At 40.7% G+C, this 5,252-nt stretch overlaps 1 protein-coding gene across 2 annotated transcripts in view; it reads right to left on the bottom strand.

The window, feature by feature from the left end:
* FAM3C (family with sequence similarity 3 member C) overlaps window positions 1-5,252 on the bottom strand; it is a 44,762-nt gene that overhangs the window by 25,770 nt on the left and 13,740 nt on the right. The gene's annotated exons all lie outside the window — the stretch shown is intronic.

Raw genomic sequence — 5,252 nt, 5'->3', positions numbered from 1 at the left:
GAGAGGGTGCAGGCCGGGCTGAGGGACACCTTCTGCGCCTCCCGACCCCCATGCACGAATTTCGTGCACCAGGCCACTAGTATTAAATAAAACATGAATATCACTTTATAAAAACAGTGAGAAAGTAACTTTAGTCTACATAATTCAGTATATAAACAATTATATACAGAAATTATGGTGGGTAGTATTTTATTATAGAAAGAACATTTTATATTTACTCTACATTTTTATTTTTATTTAAACATTTAAATCCTAGTCAGAAAGTTATTCTACAAACTTACTAATATTCTTTTAAATTATTTTTTCAGCTTTACGGAGATATACCAGTAACTGACATTTAACATTGTGCAAGTCTAAGGTACACAACAGGTTGACTTAATATATTTATAAAACTGCAAAATGATTACCACCATCATATTCACTGCCACCTCCATCCCCTCCTAGTTGCCATTTCTATGTGGTAAGAACCTTTAAGATCTACTCTCTAGCAACAATCAAGTACATGATAAAGTACTAATAGCTATAAACACCATGCTGTACATCAGAGCCCCAAACTTGTTAATCTTATAACTGGAAGTCACACCCTTTGAGCAAAACCACCCCACTTCCCCCACCGCCCCACCCCCTGGTAACCACCACTCCAGTGTTGCTATGAGTTTGTTTTTTTCTGATTCCACATGTAAGTGTTATCAAACGTATTTCAAACTTCCCTTTAAACCTTTAAGTGACTTTAAATACATACTTGGTGACTATTAGGGTACTTAAAAGTTGTTGCTGCAATATGGTGTTATGTACATCTGCATATAACGCCCTGGAATATATACAGAACCTACCCTAGTGGTCAGGCTAGGAGATTTGGGGGTGGAGGAAACACAAGAGTGATGGCGGTGGTGGAGAGCTTTTCTCTACAATAGAAATGTATTGAGTGTAATAAAGAAATTAAGATCATTACTAAGAGTTTTCTAATTTATCAGTTCAAAGCAGTCAGAATCTTCTGATCAAATCTTAACTTGGTTTTAGCAGATCTCAACCTGACCATCTACACTTGGAGCTTTTTTTAAAGCACTGACATCGGATCCTAGCCCAGGAGATTACAATTCAGATCCTCAATAGTTCTGTGGGCAGCCGTTTCCTCTTTTGGCTATTAAGTATGCAGTATCGTAAGTGTTTGCCAGCTGTTGGACTATAAATAGTTACTTAGTTTTTATTTCTGTACTATTTTAGATAATTGTCAATTTCCTGTATGTAAGTCTAGCACTCTAACTAAAGAACAGAAGTTAAAGCTGAAAAACAACATGTAAATGTTTAAAAAGAGAAAAATGACCAAGTAAACGAAGGCTCATAACCCTACAGGACACTCAGAATCCTATGCATCAGTGGGGTCCTACAGGCACTGTAGTAACATAGGAAAGGTTGCATTCATTTGGAAGAAAGCAGAAAACAAAGCTTAGCTGTAAGGACTAAAAAACTCATGGGTAAAAAGAACAAAGACCTGAAGGAAACAAAAAAAATGATCAGTTAGAAATTAGGGCACTGGAATTATTGGGGCTTGTTTTTCCAATCTGGAAAATTATGTCATTTTCCCTAATTATGTCATAAATGTTGGGGAAGGATTCTAAAGATCATTTGGTCCAGTGTTCTCACTTTTATAAATGAGGCAGCCCAGAGAGTTGTTAGCAACCAATGATTAAGCGCCTGAGAACTGGAAATTCTCCATTTTACTTGGTCCTGAATGAACATGTATATCAAACTCAGGTTTTCAGGCGCTGACAGGGAATCATGCTCCAGTCAGGAATTCTGGCATAGCTAACGTGGAAACAAGGTAAGAGGGAGACAGCGGGATCAGAATGGGGTAACATAACGTAGCTCATTCACATACGCTGGGCCCTCTACCAGCACTTCTGCATGTATTATTGAGTATCATCCCTGTTTTAAAGATAAATAAGTGGATCAGAGAGGTTTAGTGATTTGATTTGTTCTAAGTCATAATCAGTAATTGGCAGAGATCATTTCCAAAGCCCTACCTCATTCTAGCATCCAAACTCATGTTGCACCGTCCCCCAAAACAAGACTGTCTGGGGGCTTATGGTCACATGGAGTTTTCAGACAAATCTTCTGATTGTCGAGTGGAGAACAGACTGCAGAGGGTTCAAGGCTTGAGACAAGGGGTCCACCAGGATGCTTGCTGAGAGAATCCAGGCAGGAAAGGAGAGCAGCCCGAACAATGGCAGTGAAGGTGGGCTCGACAGTAGGCAGGTTCAGAGCAACTAAGGAAGCAGCACTGATGGACTGGGCATGACCAGATGGAGGAATGGTGGAAAGAGAGGAATCAAGTTTGTCTCTCAGATGTCTGGCTTTTGAACCATTCATTTATTCACTCACATGAGCCAATGGGGGGAAAAAAGGGAAACATAATTTCTGCACTTAAAATGTTTATAATCTAGTGAGAGATGGGCGGGAGGGTGGATAATGAGTTCTGTGTTGGACGTGTTAGTTTTCAGATATTTGGAGAAGATCCTAGTGAAGAAGTCCAGAGGCCAACCTTAAATGAGATCTGGTTTCATCAATGAATGTCTTTCAATCAATCAGGCTAAAGAAATCAGAATTATTTTACACATTAGTCTTCAGTAACGTGAGGTAACTCGTGTATATAATATTTCAACCATTTAAGTCTGAAAGGGGAAAAAATAAATCAATTCAATGGAACATGAAGTACTTACTGCAGCAATATGCCAAAATAATTTGGACTGTGTTCACTACTCTCACTAGATGCCAAGTGTCCATGCTGAAAACTACCACTACGTTAAATCACAATCAACTATGACTGGCAGATTGGATCCATGTTGATATCCTGGTGGTGACACTGTATATAGTTTTATAAGACATTACTCAGCCTAAATAAAGGGCATATAGAATCTTCTGTGTATTATTTCTTACAAGTGCATGTGTATCTACAAAATAAAAAGTTTTATTAAAAATTGTTTAGATTTGTTTAAATCACAACTAAAGTACTTTGGTAAAACTGGGAAAACAAGAACCTCGCCCCAGGGTAACCCATCCTCCCCTCGCTTATCACTGGTCATGCGGTTTGGACTCCTGACCTTTTATATCATTGCTTAGGTGGCCTAGACTCCCTGACCTTTCCCTCCCTGAAGAGAACATCTAGGCCTCAGTTGTGTTTCAGCTCCAGGCCCAGAAAACCAGCAAAACCAGACAAGTGGCACCGTGGCTGCCTCAGGACCAGCTGCACTGACTAATGACCCCCTGCCCTGGCACCGACCACTCAGTGGAGACCTCTTCCACCTGAAAGAGCACACCTGGAAGCTGACGGATACCCTACTGAGACCCTCCCCTGAGATTTCCACCTGCAAGAAAGAAAGAAATAGATCAGGCCAAAGGACCCAGCATATCCCCCAATCTCTAAGGGACCCCACGAGACTTGCAACCAGGGGAGCAATGGGCCATGGGGCAGCTCGTCCCGGGCTAACCCCCTGAACCTGTCTCCAAGGCCCCCTTTTCTCTGACTTCTCATTGAGCCAAAGCAGCCCAGCCCAGGCTCTCCTGTTGCTTCTTCTATGCCCTTCCTTGCATCACTGTCCACCCAGCATATCCCCCAATCTCTAAGGGACCCCACGAGACTTGCAACCAGGGGAGCAATGGGCCATGGGGCAGCTCGTCCCGGGCTAACCCCCTGAACCTGTCTCCAAGGCCCCCTTTTCTCTGACGTCTCAGTGAGCCAAAGCAGCCCAGCCCAGGCTCTCCTGTTGCTTCTTCTATGCCCTTCCTTGGATCACTGTCCTAAGTACATTTTTGCTGCCATCATGGACCCAATAACCTTTGGCTCAGTGCTACATAACTCTTCCCTTTGGATATCCCCATCTCCCATCTCCTTTTCCTTAAATAAATGCAGTTTTTCTTTAATCGCCGTCTGAGATGGCTATTTAGCCTGCCCCTGCACCACCGACTTTAACCTTTCAGGAATTTCAACTACTAATTGTACACAAAATTTTTCATTCGTCCTTTCTAGAAATAAGTTCATTTTATTTTTCTACAAGAGTACTATACACTGAGTGGCCAGATTATGATGACCACCCCATCAGTACTTCGTTGGGCCACCTTTTGCCTTCAGTACTGCGGCGATTCTTCTTGGCATTGTCGTGTTAAACAACCTGCTTCCCTTTTTATTACTGTCTGGCCCTCTAGCAACTTCAGCGCGAAATTATAGCTAATTTGCCTACAAATGTCAGGTGGTCATAATAATCAGGCCACTCAGTGTATAAGCAACCTGAATCTCAATTTATAGAAACTATCAACTAAGTTATAATATCAACAAGATGAAAAACATGGTAATAGTCTATGGCCATACCACCTTGAATGCACCCAATCTCATCTGATCTCGGAAGCTAAGCAGGGTCAGGCCTGGTTAGTCCTTAGATGGGAAAAACATGGTAATATTCACCACCAAGAGGATTATAGTTTACTAGATTTACTGGGGTGATGACTTCATAAGTTATATAAATGTTTAATCACTATGTTGTATACCTGAAACTAATGTAATATTATATATCAACTGTAATTGAAATTAACAAAAAAAAACCCAACAACATAGTTAATCTCATGGTCCCTCTACAATACTGAATTACAGAAACAATCCCAATGTTCAGTTAAACTTATTACCCTTTGGTAAATTAAGTTAGATGCTAAACAAACGGCACAGACAACCATATCTCCATCTTTGTTCAATTATTCTGAAATGAGAAGTAAAATATAAGCATACAAATTAAATTTTCACCAATTCAATAGTCTGGAATCCAATAAGGTTTTGTGGATATAGTATACAACTTAAGTTATGACAACAAAATAAGCCCTCTGCCCTAAGCACGCCTGAATGAAACAGCTAAAACACACACGGGAAAGCCTGGCAGTTACCAACATTAGGAAAAATCAAGATGAAAATTAAGAGAAGCAATGATTGAGGTAGCTCAGCATTTGTTCATAGCTGATGACCAGCAGCTTTTCAACTAATACAGCTTTAAATGAATCCGATTCTGGACACACTTTTTCCATGTCAAAACCCTAATCCGCAACTACCAAAACTCATTCCCCATTCAATCAGCATTTGCTATTTACAGGGCCTGGCACTAGATGCTGGGTGAAGCATCAAGGTAGTATTGCCTTCAAGATTTATTCTGCGGTAAGGAAAGACAGATACATGGAAAAGGATAAAAGAAAAGAAACTACAATGTAAGGAA

This window comes from Myotis davidii, unplaced genomic scaffold (assembly GCF_000327345.1).
Source record: "Myotis davidii unplaced genomic scaffold, ASM32734v1 scaffold654, whole genome shotgun sequence".
Classification (NCBI taxonomy): Eukaryota; Metazoa; Chordata; class Mammalia; order Chiroptera; family Vespertilionidae; genus Myotis; species Myotis davidii.
This window is presented reverse-complemented; position numbering and strand designations above follow the sequence as displayed.